This window comes from Rhagoletis zephyria, unplaced genomic scaffold (genome assembly GCF_001687245.7).
Source record: "Rhagoletis zephyria isolate East Lansing unplaced genomic scaffold, Rhagoletis_zephyria_1.1 Rzeph_scaffold_00261, whole genome shotgun sequence".
NCBI classification, from domain to species: domain Eukaryota; kingdom Metazoa; phylum Arthropoda; class Insecta; order Diptera; family Tephritidae; genus Rhagoletis; species Rhagoletis zephyria.
Window position 1 is genome coordinate 229566 of NW_016157345.1, and position 24365 is coordinate 253930.

At 34.7% G+C, this 24365-nt stretch overlaps 1 protein-coding gene across 3 annotated transcripts in view; it reads left to right on the forward strand.

Moving 5' to 3' along the window:
* Nucleotides 1-24365, forward strand: part of stan (Protocadherin-like wing polarity protein stan) — a 133506-nt gene that overhangs the window by 67212 nt on the left and 41929 nt on the right. For all 3 annotated transcript variants that reach the window (XR_001846784.1, XR_001846785.1, XM_017609867.1), the window contains exon 4: nucleotides 1631-1708. The gene's annotated coding sequence lies outside the window, so the exon portion shown is untranslated. The remainder of the gene's footprint in view (nucleotides 1-1630; nucleotides 1709-24365) is intronic.

Consider the following 24365-nt stretch of genomic DNA (forward strand, 5'->3'; position numbering starts at 1 on the left):
TGATATCTTCTATATATGTTTATTTTATTCAAATATATGGGCATAAATGATTTTCCATACAAAATCACCTCGTCATCATTTTGCAAACACGTGCATATGTTGGAAGTGTGGGAAGGAGACAAAAAGTATGTATGCGTATGTAATGCGGCTTTTGATCGCAGCGTATGTACATATGTAAATGCATATATACGTACATATGAAAGTTTCAGTTAATGTGGATCTGTTTGGTTTTGTTATCGATATTTTTATCGATTTTGTTATCGATTTTGCTATCGATTTTGTTATCGATATTTTTATAGATTTTGTTGCCGATATTTTAATCGATTTTGCCATCGATATTTTTATCGGTTTTGTTACCGATATTTTCACCGATTTTGTTATCGAAATTTGTATCGATGTTGTTATTGATTTTGCTATCGATATTTTCGGAACTTATCGATATAATGATCGATATTTTTATCGATTTTGTTATCGATTTTGTAATCGATTCTGTTATTGATTTTATTATTGATTATTTATCGGTTTTGTTATCGATATTTTTCTTGATTGTTTTAACAATTTTGCTATCGATATTGTTATCGCTTTTGTTATCGATATTTTTGTCGCTTTTGTCATCAATATTTTTATCGATTTTTCTATAGATATTGTTATCGCTTTTGTTGTCGGTATTTTTATCGGTTTTTTTACCGATTTTGCTATCGATATTGCCATCGCTTTTGTTATCGATAGTTTTATCGATTTTTTTATCGAATTTATTACCGATTTTGTAATGGATTTTTTGATAGATTTTGTTATCAATTTTGTTATTGACTTTGGAATCGATTTTGTTATCGATTTTGTAATCGATTTTTCGATAGATTTTGTAATCGATTTTTTATCGATTTTGTAATCGATTTAGTTAACGATTTTGTTATCGATATTTTTATCGATTTTGTTATCGATTTTATTATCGCTTTTGTTATCGATATTTTTTTCTTAGTTTGTGCTTTCGTTTTTGACTTGGATATGCTCTTAACCATACCACGTATTCTACGTTTAAATTTAGCGGGTGTATCTCCGATACAGCCTGCAGACCAAGACGAAGGCGCTGGACTGTTCCTTTTTTTTTCGCTTAATAATAATAGTTATTATTGAGTTATATTTTTCCACTCAAACGATCGTACAGACACAATTAGCTGAAAATTTGGCAGGAAAACTTTGAGACTTAGTCCGCTACCTCCGAATAGGAATAATAATTATTCTTAAGGGAAAAAAATAATATTAATTATTTTCTTACTATCTTTGAGCGTAAAAATAAAAATCGTAAAATAATCATTATTTTTTAAGATATAACTGTCGGTAAATAAGCTACAGCATTTGGAATACACGTGTTTCAAACGTCAGGCTTACTGAAGTCATTTTATTTGTAGCAGTAATATTACAGCTAATGTATTATTGGGGTATTAACGCTGCCGTCTGTTTTAGCTTTTATACACAACCGAGTACATTACAAGTTGTATACAGAAATTAGAACGTAAGAGCTAAAACTGCTTTCTAATCAAAATGGAAAATAACTTGCAGATTTTGTTAAGCAGCTAACCAACCCAAAGCTAATTTATAATTAAAAATTGTTTTGTTTTTCTTTTTCCAGATATGCCACAAAATGTTGAAATTTGCATCACAGCAACACAATAAATTACATGTAACCACTTCCAGTATAAAAGCCAAGGTTAGTTACATATATATCTTAATTATATTCTGATGAACTAAATATATTGTAAAAATGCATATACGATTTCTAATTAAAAGCTACCTTCCGAATTTATGTAAAAGTGCAAAAAGCATACATATGTATGCAATTATGTAGGTACGTGTAGTATTCATTTTCTTCATGATTTAATCAGATTTTAGGGCAATTGCGGTTGCAAGAAGGATGTGCCTTTTTAACTACATATATTTATCATGACTTTCATATTTCTAAAATCAAGCATATTTTTTCGTTAAATAAAATTCAAAAAGTGTCTTGTCCAAAAAGTGTCTTGTCCAAAGTTATAGATGTAAGCTGCAGATAGCAGTGAAAATATCATTGAAGCAATTACAAAACAAGCTATTACAGTGCAAAATACTAATTAATTACTTTCTATTGATCAACCATCTCTATTTGATAAGAGTGTGTTGATAGATTTTTCATTTCATATTTATATTCCCATTATAATAATCTGATAATATGAGTTTTTTTTTTCGAACACCTCAAAGCATTAATTGTTCATATAAAACAAAGAAAAAGAAATAATAACAACATAGAGTGGTACTAGCATCGATAATCATAGCTACTGATCTTTATACTGATTCATATTCCAATGGATTTACTAATTAATGAGGCGAGTTTTTCGCCTGCAGCGCTTTGACAGGGTCAAGTACTTACATAGAACTGATGCTGGACCGGAAGCTATCGTCAAAGCCAAACTTTTAGGAAAGCGTGAGACAGGGGAGCTATGGATAAGTCATTGGGTATATTTGCCAAATTATTTCATTGGCTCTACGAAACCCTAGTTAAGCTAAGATTATTATGCTTACGTAATCCTTCCCCGGTGGAATTCACTAGAGGCCACTAAGAGCTACTACTACGCTGATGCTTTGCGCCATATTGAGCATAGCACATGTCAACATTGCAACCAGGAACCGGCGGCTTAATAAGCACGGAGGCTGGACATTGCGAAGCTCTACAGGGTTTCGATAGCATTCCTGACTACACAGATTACTGCGTCTCCGAAATAGTAGCTAGTAGATTCTTGTCTACACTCATTCCGTCAAGATATGATTAAGTGAAGTGGGATGACTGGAAAAAGCGGGCAGTGAACTTCCTTACACAGGTCTTCTGATGTAAGCTCTCCATCAACTCTAAGTTACGACTTCTGGACTGCTGCAGTGATTGTCAGGCTGAATTAGCTGTCGTATAAGAAGCAGTGGGATTGTTCTCTTGAAGAGTGTGGTATCAGTTTGAGTTACTCTGATTGTCAAGCGGCTGTTAGCGCGCTAAACGCAATTGGGATACACTCACAACTGGTCCGTTTATGTCTGACCTACTTTCTTATTATCTACTTAGATCCATTTGGGGCTACAGCAGCTTTGGTAGCTACATGACTGACGATTTCCAAATGCAATGTACCCTGGAAATGTTATCACCCGCTAGTTAGTAACTGAGGACAAGTCTGATCCCCTTGTGATTAACTCTTGGACAGACGTGACTCATGTCAGCTCAGAAGGCGCTGACAGAAGGCTAAGACATGCGATTTGATGCAAATTATTGGCTCATACTTCTTAACTAACCCCGAGTAGCTCTCAGAAGAAATCTAAATCGAAATTTCAAACTTCTTATTTTGTCTAGCATACTTTTATAAAAGAATAACAAACATTAAATAAACGAAAGAAAAGTAGCCAAAACCTAATTAGTCAAGCATGCACAACTGTATGTACGAATTTATCTCCATTTCTCTGTTTAAATATCAAGTTTTTATTCATTAAACAAATTTGAAACGACTCAGGCAAGAATTGTGAAATGAACGCATTTTTTTTTAATGTAATTATGACTTATTTCCTTTGCAGAAGTCAACAATACGCGTCGTGATGACACCCCTTCCAGTCAGAATCACCGAACCGCGAACCACATTTTTTTAAAGGTTCAGAGTAAAGGAAAGGAAATGCCATTATAACTAACAAACAATAGAATAATTTAGATAATAAAATCCACTTAGTTACACACACACATCATGCAAATGAAATTATGTATAAATTCATATATGAGCATATGTAGGTATGTATGCATACAGGATATGTAGGGAAGTGAACGTCAGACATGCATGCCAATACATGCGTACAACTATATAACAAACGCATACGTCCATTCCCACATACATATAAATGTACATACATACGTATGTATATGTTAGAAAAAGCAGTGCAATGTCAAACATGCGTTCTATAAATTTTCTTGAAAGGAGTCTTACTCCGTCGGTAAACTGGTATGTATTTGCATGATTCGTCAGTGCAGTTGTTGCCGTTGATTGACGTCAAAGCTATCAAACATGCAGCTGAGCTCGCATACAAACAGATTTTGTTATACCGCACACAAACTCAGGAAAAATTCCAATTTTTACGCCAGGATACTGTCAGGCAGTGGCAACGTAAAAGAAAGGGTTAGAATTTCAAAAGTTATTACGAAATTTTGGTTTCTACATATACGCCGAAATTCAAAAACAAAAAATTAAGAAGAGCTTAATTTTTCATACATCCGAAAATTTGTATGAAAATGTCACTTTCGTAAATCTATTTAATTTTTTATGAATAGGACCAATAGACCTTAGACCAATTAGGCAATAGAAGAGTCTGTTACAAAGTAATTTTTAGATTTTTAAAATCCTCTCATATTGCCTTAACTCAACTCAGCTCACCTCAACCCGCCTTAATTTTAGTGGAAGAATTTAAACCGCTGGGCTAACACTAGTATACGGGGCGTATGATGAACGCGAGAATGAGCAGCCTGTGCCTCGCTTTGGTTTAAAAATCCAAAGACATCTATTTTTGACCATTAGCATACTTACCAGCGAAGTTGGAAACACCAGGTATAAAAATTTGTATAGCGTCTTTTTTCAATTAGTGGGATTAAAAAGCAAATTACATGTTCTTAACTATTTGGTACGCGTTCAGACTTAGGGCGGATTTATTGTTGTAGCATAAAGCAATGTTGTAGTTTATACAAAAATTTCTACATAAGTACAATGTGGGGAAATACAAATGTGTGATAATCAATGAGAATTTTTAAATTCCTGTGCGCATCGGGCAAATATTTATGAAGCTCCTGTCTTTTCAAAAACATTCTGCCCTAATGCGCTCTTAAGCAATCAAAATTATTTAATCCACAAGAATTTCAATATATGTAAATTATCTAAAATATATGCTATGATCCCTACACTAATCCTGCCACTGTCACACCCAACCTCAACGCACATACATACACATATAAATGCATATGTATTTATGTGTCACTTTGCAGCATTTGGCTCGACATGCACCGGCATTAGCACCAATTTGAGGTAGAATTTAGAACTTTTCTTTGCACCACAGCAGTAGCAGCATAGCCATGGTAACGCAGCTTACAGTGAAACTTAACAAAGCAAAACAAAAAAAAACAAAAACAAAAATGACAACAAAACAAACAAATCAACTGCTGCCGCCTGTTAACTTGCAAATAAATGTAATTTCGCCTGCTACCCCATTTTGTATCTTCTTTTTTGTGCTAGAATTTTTTCTTTGTTGCACAAATTGCATTGCTGCAAATAACTCACATAGCCAGAGGCTGCTCTGCCTTTACTGCCTTAGCTACATACATACAAACATATTTATTTTGATATTTTTTTTGCACTAACTCTTTTCCCAGCTGCAAGCAGAAATTGTTTTGCATTTGTGTGTTTTACAAGCACTCAGCGTGTTTTTTGTTCTTGGTCTTGCTTTTGTAAAAACTTCAATAATCTTCACATTCTCATACGTGCATATGTATGTTTATTTGCATGAATATTTGTGACTAAAAAACACAGCTGAATACAGCAAATCTGCCATCAGTTTAATTGCATGCGGTTTCCCTGTTACCAAAGCAGTCAAAAGGAAAAAAGTAAAAAATAAATGCACAGAAAACACTTACATACATATAAAACTCATTCCTTTTGCTGTTTATGCAAAGGATGCAGGATCATCTGCCGAGCTGTCTCATTTAAGCCTTAAGTAGGAATTTCATGCTTATTGCATGCGTCGGAACTTTGGCATAGCATATGAGTAGACGACTTTCATACTTGTGCGTAAACCTACAAGTATTGTGTATTAGGGTGAAACAAAAACAAAAAAAAACATTTACGGTCGCCTCAAGAGCCTTGCAGCTTCGAAAAACCTCACAAATTATGGGATTTTTATGCATACTTTTTTCAAAAGGCTCTTTAGTAAGCTCCGTGCACAAAAAAAATTAAAAAAAATCAGCGATGCATTAACTCAGAATATTTCCAGAAAATCTTAAAAAAGGTACACGTATAAAGTTACCATAATACGACAGATAATTTAAAACTTTAAGGGTTTTCCGTACCTACTATTCGAGTTTAGAAATCGCAACATTTTTTTCGCTCCACCCTAATGTGTATATGTTTTTTTGTAAATGTCCTTGTATTTACATATTTACTTATTTATGCTGGCATCGGCATAAACACTTGTATCCTGCGACTTTATCTACCGGCATGCCGTTTGCATTTGTGCCAAATGAGGCAGTTGGCACTGCTGCCGCCGCTTGCTCATGGCCACAACTTAACGCCATCCAGTCAGCTAGTGAGCAAGTCAAGCCAAGGCAAGCGACAGCAGCAACAACAACAACAACAACAACCGGCTCGGAAGCGACAAAGTCAACTCGTTGTTGTTAAATTCATAAAGCTGTCGCATTACATTGCTGTTCTCCTGTCTTTGCATCTTTGCGCTGTGGCGGCATGTGTTTGGATGTTGCACACAAATCCCCTTACATATATGTATGTATGTATGCACTCAAATATCATTCGAGTATATGGGTGTAGGTGCTTCATGCACTTTCACACTTGCATTAAAGAAGTACATCCTGCTATGCCGGCATTTGTCGCCATTCCACTTCCTGTACGGTGTTCTGCCCTGCCCTGCCCTGCCCTGCCCTGCCCTGCTCTGCTCCGCGATAGTCTGCTGTGCATTTTCCTTTTCGCCGCTGATGAGCTGCATTTGTGGTGGCCTCCATTTGTGACAGTTGTATGCTATGTACTGTGGTGGTATGCGCCAAAGGACATTTCTACTACGCGCGTGCTTTACGTTGGCATAGCTCATGTCGGAATAAATGCATAGATTTCTCATGCTTCTTTCTACCTTCTCCTCGGTAATGTCATTTTCTTAACTTCATCTCCTTTTTTTAACAACTCGTTCATTTCCTTTTGCGTATGCGTTTCCTTTGGGTTCTCATCTATCATCATTTTATTTATATGCAGCTGGGTGTGTCGGTGTGTCGCTGTGTCGAGTTGAGGTGCCGACGTCCTCGATTTTCTTACTCTGCATGGTTTCCGTCTGTCATTAACACATCATTTGCCGTCATTAACCGCTCGGTTGAGAGATTAAAGTACTTCCTCACTTTAATTGCCGCCATTTTCTTTCTTAAGTAATTTTAATCGTAATGGCTGAATTTGAGCGTATAATGTAAATGATATGCACTTTTTATGTGTCTTCAATATGGATACTGTGTAATTGCTTAAGATATAGGATTATCTTACGTAAAACAAAAAATGATTTTTAAGTGAAATATCTATTTACACTGATATAGCGAGTAAAAGATGATAAATACATTTTTTGTGAAAAGTAATATTTTTATATGTGAAGAAAATTCAATGAATGCAAATTCGCTAAGTCCAAAAGAGGCACAGTAATCCGATAAGGTCAAAATAATACGAAATCGTTTAATCAATATCGACTCTTTCTGATTGGTATGGAGTTTTGCTTTGCTTTAAACACGCTGAATGTTATATTCAAGGTTTTGCAAAATGTTTGAAGAAAATAGATAAAAGAAGTTTCTTTCCGCCCCTGTAAAATTTGGAAAAAATGGACTTATCAATTTTTCAGTTTATTAAAGCGATAATTAAAACCAACATTACCAGTTTCATATATGTATGTACATTATACTGTCCCAAAAACCATAGTGGTTTTTTTCTAGCGCATAGCCCCTCATTTCATTGGTATAATTTTAAAAGCCATCCAAGCCAAATTTTATGCAATTAGGACCACGGCAACCCCTGCCGATTTGCAGTCAAAGAATCAGAATAATCTTTGTTCAGTTCGCGTGTTCATTTTACTTCTATATAAGGAGGTATTATTATACTCCCTACAGTATTAGGGCATAATATTAAATAAATCTGTGTTTTTGGTTTTTTTACAGCTAGTGGTTTAAATTCGAGAAATTTACTCGATCCAGACCTTTAAAACTTAAGAATCACGACAAACCCCGCACAAAACATGAAAGCTCCCGAATGGTTTAAAAAAACTACCTACCAAATTAAGAAAGTTTCTAAATATATCAATGGTCCTCTTCAATAACGGCACAATTCACAATTTCATCTTTTTTGAGTTATATAGCGGATTACAATTTTTTTTGTGGCAAATCGACTTATGCTTAGTTGTTACCAATCGAGCAGGGGCGCAGTTTTGCCATTTGTCACAAAGCCGAAGTACGCAAGCCTTACTGCTGAACAGTGACATATATCTCACATTTATCCTGAATATTAGCTTAAGTCAAAAACAGTCGATAGTGTTATTTGAAATTACGACATTTTTCGTGTTGTTCCGTTGTTCAGTAGTACCAGTGTAGTTATATTCGTTTAGCTACTTAGTATCTTTTACTTATTTCGTCCTTTTTTCAGTCGAGCCCTTACTAAATTTTTAGAAAAAATTCATAACTTGAAAGCTTAGAAATTTTTCCTACAGAATGACTGCGCAAATTATCCGGAATAATTACGTTCCAAGACATATTATTGCTATTACTATTATTACGAAAAAAAAATAATAATTTAATTGGCTTTACTAAAAAATATAAAGTCTTGGGTTGCGCCGTTATTGCAGAGCACGATCGATAACTAAACGAGCTCCCGACTACTTTGCAAATATCATTCTTATCTTATGAACTATTTCAGCCAAGCATTGTTACGAAAGTTCTCCATATATTCAGGTCCTTGAAGCCCTTATTTGCTACGTCAAAGCTATTTCAACATAACCTCGCCTCGCTGCTGGCTATAGAAAAATCTCTGAAATACATTTTTAATGCTCTTTTAAATAATATTCGACACTCTCAGCGCACGTTTATACAGGAAGAGGGGCCGAGCTGAGCGAAGCCTTACCAAATTAGTGTAGCTACATACATACATAAATAAAAGGTTCATACAGCAAGCTTTTTTAGAAGCGTGTTTTATTTAGCTGAAAGCAAAGCACTTTTTGATATTCAATTTGCTTTTTGATTTTTCAGGTACATGATTCTGAAAGCACGTCAACTTAGCCAGGAGCCAAAATATTTGGTTTTTCTGTGCGTCCGCACCCTTACATTCTAACAAGTAATTGACAGAGCTTTCTCTGCGGTGGCTGCGGAGATAAACGCAGCTAAGTTTATTAATTCCGTCCTTATGGATAGGAAGGCGCACTCGCGCTTCGCAGATTCCGTGGAGTGACACGTCAACACTAGGTCGGTTACTTAGGTTGGAAGTAACAGTCACTCAACACTGCGAGAAGATTACTAGATCGATACCATAGTTATATAACTAGCTTAGTTAGAAATTATGAATAATCCTCTCAGATTTTCTAGAAGTTCTAAGTTTAAGAACGCTATTGCTTTATCTGCAGGTGAATGTCTACACAGCGTTGAGTGTATGTAGGGAAGTGGATTACAGGTATAAATGTCAATTCGTCATTGGGTGTAAATGCGAGCACCTTCACCGTAATCTCGATTCACGGGGCGCCTTGGGAAGCGGGTTTATGTGTATGTGGAATAAAGAGCCAAAATGAAGTGTTAAAGAAGAATAATGTGTGCGTGGTGGGCGAGGCCTAGGATAATGGACATGTCGGATGGATGTACGGGTAGATGGACGGACGGACAGACATGACAGATTGGCAGATGAATTCGCTGAATGACTGGAGGGCATCGCAGTGAGGCTCGAATCATGCCAACCCAGTCAATTCAAGTAATCCTGCGAAATCGGTGAGGTTAGAGAAACGCGGACAGACGTGGGGACGGACAGATGGTGTGATGATCTCCGTATCGTACGGATTTAGGGGCTGATCCGCCAAGGCCATAATCAGCAAAGGACAGGAGGGGCGGACAAGCCGGCAGATGATCTACGGAAACCCACCACAAACCGACGAGCTAGGCTGAGCTGAACGCAAGCGTACCCAGGTGGATCACTATGCTTTGTAGTAAGGCGGTATCGCGTGCCTCGGCCCCGGCAACAATACGTTTTCGTGTTCTCACACAAAAGGAGCGATCTACAAATTTACGCAAACATCGAATGGAAAGTGATTTACATGGGAACCTTTTTCATAAGTAACGGAACAGCATGCTTAGCTTTGCTATTGTCTGCTAAGAAGCGACCTCCCTTTGAAAAAAATGTACTGTCAATTGGATATTTCGCTGACCTGGCATTAAATGCGTTAGCTAAGGGTGGCAGTATGGATTTCCAGTGATGTGAAAATATCGATTTTCTTAAAGTAACCGAGGATTTGAGTGCCACTTTGCTTTGCATAAGACTGTCTCACATTCTCCAGCATATTCGTTAAAGAAATTACAACAAAACTACAAGTAAATAACAAAACTTTTAGCCTGTAAATAGACTACTTTTCAACAACTCTTCAGTAGCTATCCCTCACATAATCTTGTGCAATTTCATGCTTAGTCACATTCTCCTCCCTTGTTGCACCTTTTTTACTTAAAAATGCAGTCATATCTAATTGGCACTTGCAACTTCAGCTGCTCTTCACAACTCCAGCAGCAATAACTTTGACTTTTCAACTTTGCGGCGTAGTGAAAATGGATGAGGAATAGGAAATTGGTTGACTACTTTTAAACACATTCGCACATACCTAAACAGTAGAAAAAGAGTAGTGTGGAAAGATAAGTTGTTTATGCATTTTTGTGGCTTAAGTTGATGTAATTACATTTGATTTAGATATGCGCACACGCACAACAGCAACAACAACTGTACTAATACTATTTTATACTACATCGTGTGCCTATGCACCATGGCGTATACGCAACGCAGTCTGCAGTCATTTTGCCGTTGTACGTACGTATGTATGTTAATAAATATGTGCATCAAGAACAACTCAAAAGTGTAGCAGCGCAGAAGAAAGATGATGGCGCTACAGAGATAACTCAGTAAAAATGTAAAAGTTCCCCTAAAGCGACATGCAAAAATGCAAAGAAAAATGGAGGAAAAAAAACTTAGTACACACAAAATATGAACTCAATCAAACGGGCAGTACAAGCAAGCAGACGCACAGTGCTGCCTAAGTGGGCAAAAATCGAAAAATTTGTTGTCGGCAATGTGAACGTGTTTGGTATTTTTGTAAAGGTAATGTATCCACTAGAAAGCATTAAATAGAAATTTCCCTATAAAATAAATTATATGCCCCCAGGAAGCCACTAAAGTCGAAAAATTTTCTACTAAGATTACTAATAAGAGCATAGCCATGCGTAAGCTCTTCGCGGAAACAAATATCAAAAATACATTCTTTGAAATAAAATGTTGGTTTGACGTTTCTTATTTTCATATAGATAGTAGAGAGCTATAGGATTACAAATTTTGGAATAAAGTTAAACACATGGTGCCCCTGTGGTATTCCAGAAAAACAATGTTTTTTAATCTCATTATTATTATTTATTTTATTAAATAGTACGGGTGTTTAGCTCTCGAAAGAAGAAATAGAAACCTGCTCATTTTTTGCACTTTTTGAAGTAAAGCGGTTTATGCTAATGCATAAAATCATTTTTTTAATATTTTGTCAGTGCCATCAGATCTACACGATTCGTTCAATTTTCAAAAATGAAGTGTCACATTAAAGAACTTAACCTTTTGACAATATATTTTTTTTAAGAGTTGCCACCTGTTAAGAAACTAAATAAATTTTAATAAGTTAAATGCAATATTAAGAGGTGGGTAGCAATAGAAATCTGTATGAAAAGGGTTTATTTTTTAACTACATGTAGAGGGTTGCTACCTGCTAAAAAATCAAATTCCATTGGAATTAAAGGAATCAGATTATTGAAATAGATAAGTATCACTACATGATATTCAGGCGAAAAAGTTTCAAGGTTTTAGCTTACAAATACTACAAAGAAGGTGGCCACCTGTACGTAAAGTCAAATTTAGTTAAACTAAAATAATATTTATTATTTTATTACAAATACATAAATTGTCGATCAGTGATTTGTTTTGATTATATTTCTTTTAAATTACTGGACACTTAAATAAACTAAAGAATATTTTTACTTTTCACTTATTTCTTGATATGCCCAATTTTTCTTTTGTTTGATACACATATTAATATACATATTTCAGTTACCTTATTCCCTTTATTAAGTGAATTTGACTTTTTAAACATATGGCAACCCTTCTACGTGTCGTTTAAAAGTAAATCTCATTTTCAAAACCATTTCAATTGATGGCCGTATTGTAATATCTTGTTCATTTAACTTATTAAATACTGTTAATAAAATTAGTAACAGGTGGCAACCCGTTTCAAAAAAAAAAAAAAACTTTATTGCACATCTACAGGCCAAGCCCTGCCATTTGATATCTGTACATACCTACGTTAATGCCACAAGAACCCAAATATTCAACTTTAAACTGCAGTTACAATGGAAGTATGAAAGTTATCCAAAAACAAATTGCATTTCTGAATTTAGCTAAGAAGCAAATTTTCATTTAAATCCGTACAGAATTCTATTTTTGCCCACATTTCATATGGAAGGGAAGCACTGTGAGACGTCGCCTAGTCGCTTGAGTTGTTGTTGTTGTCGCCGCCACGCAAAACACTAACTATTTTCCCCGAGGTATTACTCACTATTCATCCATATGTATGTATGTATGTATGTACTTAGGGTGCATGTTGTGCGTGGTCCTTGTACTGGCATAATCAAATCGCTCGTTAGTTGCTTACTTTGCTTCGCCTCGTTTACTACTTCACTTGCACAGTTGTGCGTTGTCTTTTGCTATGCCTAAAGGATGATTTTAATTTGTTGCATTTGCAGGTGCAACAACTATGTTTTTATGCCTAGCATGCGCGCCTTAAACTTCTCTGCCACCAAGCTTGGTTACTCGAGTTCATTTATCTTGCGAGCACTTGTTATGGCGGTGTTTTGAAGAGTTATGCTAGTGTCGGTTGAGTAGTATAGTAGGTGTATTTGTAGTAAGGAGTTAAGGAAGCTGATGTCAGGTGGCAGTTGTGGTTAGTAGAAGGGAAAGAAGGTGTATCCGCGAAACAACTTTTGTAGCAAAATCTATGCGCATATATTTATAGTAGACAGCAGCAAACAGTAGATTGTACTCACTCCTCCTTAAATTTGCATGTACATACATATGTGAGAAAATGGATTTATGAGTGTATGTGTATGCACTTGGTAGAGATCTCTCGAGCGTTCACTTACTCATACTTACCTAAGTAAATTTTCAGTGTTGGTGTTTGATGGTTGATGCTGCGGTCTCGTTGAGTTGAGCTGAGTGTAATGAATTTTTAATTAAATTTTGTTGTAAACAAATCAAAAGATAATAAATGAAATTAAAAATCAAATGTAAAAGCTGAACGTACAATGTCGGTAGGACGGATGGCTAGAAATCTTTGCTGGTGTAAAATGCGGAGGTGGCATCAAAATAAAGGAAATAAGTTACCAATTTGAAACATAAACTATATTAAAAAAAATATATGTATTTTATTTGATCTTCTTGTATGCAATTTTATATTATTTTTAAAAACAACGCTCATATCTACGCCCAAGTCTCTACAGTGTAGGTGGATATGGTTTTCGCGTTTCCGATGGACGGTCTATATATATATATATTTCTTCCAAAATTAAGTAAGTAGGTAAGTAGATAGTAATTGTGGATAACAAACTTTCGTGGAAGCCTCAAGATTTAATACGTCTAAAGCCTTAATGGAAAACTGATTGTGTAAACAGATATTTGGCAAATCTGTGGGGTCTAACAACAAAGGTAGCATGTCGAGGCTTCCCCGCCACCATAAACTTTTCTGAGAATATTCTACAATCTTGAGTTACCTGAATTTGAGAAGATCGATGTCTTCAAAAAAACAGAAACTGGGACAGGGTCTTGAGTCCATATCAAACGAAATGGTGACAATCTTCACTTCATTCTTGGAGACTACGTTTCGGTATTCCAATCGCACTACGTGGCATTAGCCGGTCCTCTAACAACGTCCAAACTAGCTCGACAATGCAAGTATCGATTAAACAATGTTGTAAAACATAACGAACTTGATTCACTCACTCTGGGCGCCAAATTATTAGGGATTGCTGGTTAATGTAACATCTAACCATTTCACTATAAAAGGTTCAAACGAGGAGTTTCTTAGCTTTGCAGCCAGTTATAGCGCTCCCACCTTCGGCCATTGAAACCATGAAATTGAGTGAATATTTCGAGCAGCAAAATTGAGAGGTTTTTGTGGAGCTGCGTAACACATGGCGCCCTCTACATCAGAAGCCTTGGGGAGGTATTTGCCCTCATTGAGCTAATGGAACTGCAGACAACCTGTGGGATTGCTGACTGTTCACTTTTCATGGCACAAAAACCTGACTGTGATCAGCATATGGGGTGTTCCATACCAAAACGGATGGGGTTCACACTTCATGTGTTTGATTTGTTTCTAATTTTTAGCGCTGAAATTTGAGCTTGATTAATACATTTCCGAAAAATTTACAGCACAAAAACAAAATTAATTGATTTAATTGTTTTCCAAATATCTCGAAAACTTCGCTAGGAAAAAATTAAAAAAAAAAAAAAATCATACAGAAACTCATCAAAATTTTCAATGAAAAGAAATATTTAAATTTTTTTCTTAAACAAATTTTCACGTACACATTTTTTGATAAAAAATAGTTTTTGTAAATATGCGATAGTTTGGCAATCGCACAGATATGTCTATTAGGGCCGGTCAGTTTGTGTGGGAGAACCATTCTATGCTATACGTGCATAGTCAAGTAGAAATTTAACCACCCTAATGTGCCTATATGTATTTCAATTCACCTGTCCAATAGTGCTGGAATCGAAATCGAAAAATGTACTTTATTTGTGAAAACTAAAGTGATTAATTTTGAAAGGGAGTTAGTTATACAAACATGCATACATATGTGCTTGTCTTTCCCTTCGCAAACAACATTTGATACTAATTTTCTTGTATGTAAATGTATTTATTAATTTATGTAAAATTACTATTAATCCTTGGTATGTATATATCTACTTATTTACATAAGTAAGTGCAAATCCCTTGTAACTTGTTGTCTTTAGAAATTAATTGTTGCACGCTCATTTCTCTATTTTATGTAGTTATGTATGTGTATGTGATATACACTATAGAAATTACTTTGTCTAGACAGGAGACAAAGTTGTTTCCGGCACGCGATACTTGTCCACATATGTACATATGTATGTGATTATTGTGGTCAAAACATGGCGCCGATGCAAATACACACAAAGTACACACTTACTTATATGCAAGTGCCTAGCAGGAAGTTATCTTAAAGTGATAAAATTAGTAGTTGATGTTAGAGAATATTTCAGAGGTTCGGTTTTCGTCGATTTTTCCTCTTTAGTTTTAAAAATATGGTCTACTCCGCTGGTATCTAAGGAATTTATAGATTCTAAAAAGGTACACTGGGCCATAAGCTCCTTCTAACCTTAAAAATGTCTAAGTATTTATTTTTATTTATTTTATTTTATTTTAATATATTTATAATCTAGAAAATATACATGGCATACATACATATTTATGGCCGGTATTTTCGCCGCCACACTTCAGCCGACGTCTGACATTATTTGTCTGTTGCCATTTGTCATTAATAAGGCTTATCTAAGACTGAATTTAACTCGCAAGGGATGAAGCTTGATGATAGTTGTATTTATTACAAGGAAAGAAAGATCCTTACTTCCACCGATAAGCTATTTTTCTTCTTAGGGTGGTAGAAAGCCTATTGGATATGCATATTTAGCAGAAAATTTATATATGAATGAAGTATTTAGCTGTCAGTCTGTTTATTGAAAAGCCGATCTATTGACACTGGTCTTCTCACCAAATGTAACTATCACTGAAAGCCGTAAACCTTTAAGGAGCTCAAACCAGGTGTGTTCTTAGATATCTGAGTTGCCTTAAATAACATTCACCTTAAATATAATATAACTTATTCGTTGCCCGTACAGGTGGTGGAATTTTATATTCGAAGATGAAGGAAGTTTCTGCAACAAGAAGCGAGATGTCCTTATTTGCAATTACAAGAATACAGTCGTGAGGCTATTGCCTGAAGGTAGCACGCTGATGCTTATGCTAAAGCACCCACACATTTTAGTTATGATATATTGAATTGAAGGTCTTGTATACGGAATCGGCCTATATGTCAATTCGGCAGAAAGTGTCATAATTCTCTTTTCAAAGAAAGAATATGAAAATCGCCGTATTCCAGAGTCAATGGAGTGGAGGACAGTAGGAAGACTATTGAGAATCTATAAACCTTGTCAAACAGATCGTATAAAAACAGGCCTGAAGCCTTATCAACGAAGCTACGTGATGGCTGATCAATTATTCTTTTAACCAGTGAATATACGTACATAGGCAAAATAAATAGCAGTTACCCGGCCCTTCCTTGCTCTAGGATCATATACTATCATGGAAGAGTTAGAAGCAGAAGATCGGCTGCTTAGATAAGTCCACTGGGGAACATACCTGTGCTATAATTACGGTGACCATCCGTTCTGTTTTTTGCAGGACCGTACTGTTTTTTAAAGGTCGGTCCAGCGTAGTTTTTCAAACCTGAAAAACCTGAAAATGTACTGACTTTTTCCAAGTGTCCTGGATTTGTCCCGCATTTTATTCGTTATTTTAAAATTATTTAAAATTATGGATGGATTTAAAAAAAAAAGTCTTTTTTGGTACTTTTCGTAGCTTTTCTTCAATATCTCATGAAAAAATCTCCAAATTAACATAAGCGACTTACAGCTCGAAGGGTATTGATGTGTCTCTTACCAAAATATATAACTTGTGGCGACTTCAATGAAAATTATTAGTGCTACAGGAGAAAAAAGTGAGATTTTCAGTCAAATACGCAGTTTCATTTGATTATGTTTTTTCATTATTTAAAAAACTCGATAAAGAAGATATATCATTACAGTAAACTTTGAGCCAAAGATAATGAAAATCGGATTAGAAATGTAGATGCTATGGAGCGTAATTTGCACAAATTATATATTTTTGTAAAGGGCATTTTGTAACTCGGCGTTTACGTCGATTTTTGACAAATCACTGCGAAAAGTACCAAAAAAAAACAAAAAAAGAAGGGTATTGTTTTCGTTTTGAACGACTCAAAATTTGCCTATAAAATAATCTTTTAAAGATTTTCACTTTTCGTGTAAGCTATTATAAAGTTTAAAACGTGTTAAGAATTTAGAATCATAAATACTCTTTTGATATTTTTAATATAAATAAATATATGTAGGCATATTTTTGAAAAATTGTCCTTCATTTTGAATCCATATTTATGGTCAGCGTAGCTATAATAGACTAAACATTTTATAATGAAGCTAAAACTACTCAAGAGCTCTAGGCAGCTAGTTACTCTCCCACAGGCAAGGGGACAACTCATTGCAGGCCACGAGTCCACATGAACATAGTGAAAATTAGCGCAAAAGAGCCAACAACACATTCTTCAAGAATGCGATCTGGTTACCAAAAGTAGACAAGCACATGTGGATGAGCTGTGACTGGAAGTTAGGCATATTTACTCGCTACCACCCTGCGTGGCACCACCCACTTATGACTACATAAGCTTATCTCGGTAACCGCTTTAGCGAATTACTACTACTATTAAATTATATCATCAAGTCTTACTAAGTACATTATCGAAAAAGTTTGATATAGAGCCAAAACCATCCTCTCCTTACTACTAAGCGCTAGTATTCAGAAAGATTTCCTACAGGGTGTGTTTGACATAATGCCCACACTGAAATTATAAAGAGGAGAATTTATTATAAATAACTACACCGAGTTTTACTATTCCACTTACTTACACATACCCATTAAACACAGAGTTCTTAGCAAGTTCAGATTTTTATACACAAAGGACTCAACAGGAAATTTCAAGTTTTCGAATGAATATTTTACATTGCCAACAACAGGGTGGTGCTTAAAGTATCAATATCATGCGGCAAACTAAAGACATTCGCGAAATTTCAAAATTACAAAAAATAGTCTCCTCCTGTTTTTGAAGTCGGTTAAAAATTAGAGCTAGGTACTAGGGTTTGAATTTTTTTTTCTTAACGCAGCAATTCGACAAACCTCACCTCAGCGAGTTTATGAGTTTCTAAAAACAAATTTCAAAATCTAATATCGAATTTTTGCAATCAGAAAAATTTACACTTTTCCACCCCTTAAAATTTTGCTTTAAATTTTAGAATTTTCGTGGATGTCTTTATTTTGTATGTAGAAAAAATTAAAGGGAGTGCCCCATAAAAGATTTACATGTTGATATTGTTATGAGCCACCCTAATGCTTATGCCTATTTGTGGGCAAAATTGTCCAGTGTATTTTAATAATAAAAATACCCCTAACTTTATTAAAAAGTTTTAAGAAATATGTTTTATCACTAACTTCTATTCAGATAACTTTACGTATTTAACTTTTTCCTACCGGCTATGCACTTGTAGTCATAAAATTACTTGCATGTTTTCTTATGCGTGACTTTATATACTGTCTCCTAATTTTTTATTTTTTTTTGCACACTTTCTGCTCTTTATTGTCACGCAATGTGCTCGTGCTGCAATGCCAACACTGCCGCACAACTTAAGGGAACAAGGATAATGACTCTACAGACTACGCAAAGTTATTTAATTTAATAGTTAAAGTTTGCATGTTTCGTAATGAAACAAAAATGCACTTCACATTTTTTAGCGAAATCTTTTAAACTGCGCAAAAATTTGTAGCCGTAATACTCGTACTTGAACTTAATGAAAGACTCGCAACGACTGCAGTCATTTGCCATTGCTACGCTTTCACGTTTTTTTGCGGCTTATAATTAGTTTAGGCTTTTCGCTGTTGTGTGTATACATGAGAAAATATTTCATCGTAAGCGTACTTGATGCGAAGTGGTTTTAAATATAAACTTCGCATTAAATGTTGAATGAGCACGGTTATACGGCTTCTTTGACCTTTGGTAGGTTATTTTTGAGCTTTTTCTCATGCATATTAAAAAGTGCACTTTCCTACTCGTAGATAAGTGGTTTTTTAAATTAATTTTTTTAATCTTAAACACTATATTATGAGCTTATTTAAACTTATTTCGTAATAAAAGAAAATTTTAAAAGAGTCTAATTTTAATAAATGAAATGAAATGAAATATAATTTGCGAAGAAGTTTAGATTTTCTGCCCTAATTTTAAAAATTATATGCATTTTTTTTTAAATTTTTTAAGCCATATTTCTTAAGTTTCAGAAAAAGTTGCAAAGACTAAGTTTATGGTGTTGCGAAAGTTGAAAAAAATTAAGGTATTAATTTTTTAATACTATAAAAAAAGAACCTAGGTTTTATATACAAAAAAAATTGGAAGTAATAACAGTTTTTTTTGCGGAAACCTTTAATTTTTACAAACTTTGACAAAATTAAAAACATACATAAATAAAAAGTGCGCAAATTTTTATTTTTCATTTAGATACCTCGTTAAGAGACCTAACAACTAGTAGGAACAAAATTTAAAATTTTCTGTCGGAAATTGGAAATTTAGTATGTCAACAAACCAAAAAAAAATTAAAGACGAAATTACGGATATTGATAGAAAGAAGTCTTAATGTTAGAATGTTTAAAGCGCTGCTAAGTATTACTAGAAACTCATATTTAATTCAATATGGCTATATTACATGCCAAGTACTGTTCATAAGGTTTTAGAAGTTACTTGGGTGCGATGTTTTGGAACACTTAAACTTGTCAACAGGTTATAAGAAATTAGAAAACGTTTTAAGGATTAATTTATTTATTATTATTTTATTTTATTGGGTTTTTCCGAAGTAGCCATAGAAGCCAGTCATAAAATATAAGGAATGTTCGATTTTCCCATACAAGACAACATGACGAGAGATTTAAGGGGTAATTTTTTATTAACGTTGGATCCGGAGCTATCATCACTTAGGTCTACCAAAAAAAAAAAAGACGAATTTGAAAAAATTTAGATATACATTTTAAAAGACAACATAATAATTTACATTTGAAATCTTACTTATTGAACAAATTAAGAATAATTTTTATTTATGACCCTTTTTAAAGAAAATATTAAATTATAAAGTCGAAAATTTGTAGGGGCGGTAGTCCAAACGAAACAAAATTTGCCAAGAGTTGAAAATTTGTTATTAGTGTTTAGCAAATTCTGATCACAAATCTAGCTAAAATCTATTTTTTGAGAAAAAGGATTATGGGAGCTAGTCATGTCCTTCCACCAAACGTAACGAAATTCACCACAGAGCTTAAGAACATAGTTTTACAGACAATTACCCATTTTCGGTTTATTCTGTTTATAATTGTAGCTAAAATAAACTTTTAAAATTAAGGATGTATGGGAGGTAGTCATGTCCTTGCATCGATTTTTCCAAAACTTCGAATTTTTTCTTAATATACATATTCTGAACCATCACACCAAATTTCATGTTTCCGCGATAACTCCCCTAATTGTGCCGCATTCTTTAATAAAAATATAAACCCCAGCTGCATGCATACATATCTCCCTCCGTGAAGTTTCACTTTTATTAAGCTTCCGTGAAAAGCATTTGAATCTACAAAAAATACGAGCAAGATACCTGTAAGGAGTAAAATAGTAAAATAAGCAACACAAGATGTCTGCCAGACTTTGTAGAGATTGTGCCAAATTCAGCCACTCAAACGACTAAATGCACTTCCATAAAACCATAGGACTATGAATGCTAAAGTTTTTGGGGAAACATTGAAACAAAAATACCGACAGGAAACCAGTAGAGGCGGAAAATTGTTGTAAAACCGTAAAATAGAAAAAGAAAGTGTTTTAAGTGGAAGAATACAATCTTGGCAAGGAAGGGGATGCAACACTTCAACAGAAATACGCGACAAAACTGCAGCAGCTGCTCCGCTTCAGCCCATAAGTACTATGTAGCTTACACACCCACGTACTTACATAGTATGTGCATACATATTTACTTATATAGCAATTGCAATATATAGTGGAAGATATTAAGACGAAAGTGCTTTGAAATGCGGCGTGAACGGAAAGGAGCTTGGGATGAAGACAAAATTATTTGCGGCGCCAACAGCAAATTGAGGAAACCAGGTGTATCAAGTATATGCACGCCACTTGGCACCTGTTTTGGCGATTAAGTTCACAGCAGAATTGACATAAATTGTGTCTATTTTATGTGTGTTCGAAATTCCTTTTAAATGGCGAAAGCAAATTTCGCCTTTGGCGTATTTCTATTAAGAGCAGCTTGAATTTCGTTATACTTTTGCACGAGCAAATGCAAGAATATGCCAATACATAGTTGCTGAAAGTATTTTTGTGTATATTGAATATATAGTTCTAAGTGTGTATTTAAGTTTAAAAATAATCTTTTAGTGAAAATAGAGAGGAGTATGTGGCCTGAAAGATATTTTATGTCGCCAAGGAGAACTACTAACTGTTATGGTGCAAGATATTTTCTAAATACTTCTAAATTCTAGATTCTAAAGAGTCCTTGGAAGACGAGTTTCTTATTAATTGGTATTAATGTTTAACTGTCAGACTTATAAATGTAGCAATCTTTGCCTGGCCACAACCGGGCATATGTTGAGATTGGGCTCCAAATTTTCACTGTTCTCAGGATAAAGCTAAATCACAAATGAATTAAAAATATCAATTTAATATTTCTATTTCCTTATGTGAAAAAGCAATCAGTTGTATTAGTTGAGAAGCTAGTAATTAGAATAGTATAAGCTCTACTCAAAAGATATATACTTTAGGTAAACAAAGATCCTAATGTTAACGTAGTCTGTAACTAAGGGAGCCCGATTTTTTTCAACTTCCCTATTCGGGACTTTCACTAGCTACATATTTTCAGCCAAATCAGTTATTTTCGGTCAATTGGTTGTCGCTTTTTGAGTAAAAATGTGAAAACGAATTTATCCCGCCTTCTTATATTGAAGCCTTGGCCGGTAGATATATTTTGTATGAGGTATTTTCATTATGCGTTTTGAGTAGTAGTAAGCATAGAAAATTTTACGCGGTTCAGTGATTTCGGTCAAGTGGCTGAGTGGTTAAAGGTGCGTACTATCCTACCTACACCTAAATTAGAAAAAAAAAGCTTTTTTTGAACTTCTAACAGCAGGCAATGGCAAACCTCTACCACGATTACATTCGAACAACTTTGAGGCCTACAAAAAATACTTTTGCAACCACTATTCCATTGAGGATTAAGTATGATTTTTATCAAGAATAGAAAACTATAGTCAAACCAAATCGTACAATGTTATTTCATAGATCTTGCGTAGACAGGATAGTTAGTCCACTCGAAGACCCCCAAAGCTGACTTTTATTCACGTTTGCCTGTTGACAAGAGTAATTATTCCTTGTTCTCTATACTGATGGATATTATTTTTAGTATTTATGCAAAATTCTAGGTAGCCAAGTCTTTCAGGACCTCAAGATTATAACTGCAAAATTTTTGTGCATTTCTTGTTTTTGTTTGCTGCGCTCACGCCCCTAGTGTTGAGACCAACGATCCTGCATTTGCCATATGTATATATGTATATGGTGCCGCTGTGTTTCGATTACGCTTTCAAGAATCAGAATAAAGTGCTCACAAGGCAGTACTTGGTATTGAATAGCACGAAGAGGTCCTTCCCCTTTTGTACGGAGTTTAAATTGTTCTGTATCTCACTAGTAATAGCCGCAGTGGCTTTACGAGATATGTGCGGTTAAAAGCGGATTTAAAATGAACGAAAAGATGAAATGTGTCGATGTGCTTATTCAGTGTCTCTTCCAAGACTTAGCATTGTAAAACTCTATTCAATATTGAATTTTCCAGTTCTGAAACCAAATCAATTAAGTACAAGGTGGGCGTCTTATACCGCGATAATTGGCGTAAACAGCCAGGACACTGAGATTTCAATCTTCATGATGCATGTGCCATCGACATTAAATAGCTCAGCCGGTATTTCGTCTTTTCCAGGGGCTTTGTTGTTTTTAAGCAACCATGTTGCTGTTCGTATCTCGTCTTGGTTGAGTGAGAGCGGGCATGACCTTTATCGAAGTTAAATAAGATTCCCTCCATTCTAAAATGTACTATAGATGACAAAAATAATTTATTTATTTACTGCTCTATTTTCTTTTAGATTTTTTTAGCTGCATTCCTGCCTATTGAAATCCCAATCCCTTTACATCGTTCTGCAACTCATTTCTTTTTTTTCCATAGACGTAAATTCCTCATACTTACTGCTCTCACGATATTACTCATTAGCCAGGCGCTTGCCTAACAACCGACTGCAGGATGGCTTTGTATGCTACATATTTTTCTGAAAAGGCGACACGGCACTCTTCATCATAGACTTTATCATATTCACACTGAATGTCCAATTGAAATACAAACAGCATTCGTGTCTATTAAAAACTAAGAACATTGAAAACCAAATATTTAAGAGCAACTAAATACATAATCACTTCCCAGAAAAAATTCATTCTTTCATGAACAACTACAACTTACTCTTGCGCTCATTTTATTATTATTTTATTAATTTTGTTTAACTAAGTCAAGCGCTAGTGTTAAATTATCTCTTGATTGCACGTTCTTACTGTAAACCATTAACGCTTAAAAACGCTTGGCGTCGAGTAATTAATAGCAAAGCAATTGCGCTGAGAAAGTGTAACGATGGCCTTTAAACAGCCGTTGCAGCTAATCAAGGCCAAGCAAACTACTTCTTTAAGCTTGGTAATACAGTTGGCTTATTTGTGCATATGCATACTTATGTACATACCTAGATATGTGTATGACATGTGGCAAATGTGCCTTGCAGCTTCTTAAGTATTCTGCTAACAAGCTTGTGAACTATTAAAAATAGTTTAATTGCTTTGGCTGGTGAAAGTGTGAAGATAAACGACTTTTTTTTGTGTCTTGTTGTTCAGAAAATAATTATTACATATACAAGTTAATAGCGAAGGAATTAATTTAATTTGAAGGTGGAACTTGATGAAAGCTCTCTAGCTTGTACCAAGGTGTGATTGACTACTCAGTGTGGCTCTCTTTTAAGGCGCTATATTGACTTTATAGGATGGTTCTTATGAGAGCAATGTCAAATTCAATCACACTTTGTTAAATAAATTTTTATTTATTTAATTTTTTTTTTGTATTTTTTTTACTCTCACCGCCCGGGATCGTTCTATACCGAAAAGATATACTTTTTTTTATATTTTGAAATCGAGAAATTTTTAGAGGTCGCTCAAAGAGCTCAAAGTTTTCCATACATTGTATATGGAAAAAATTTCCTTAGAAATGGTATAGAATTCTTGAAAATCAATATATTATCGGAAAGCTCGGTTTCTC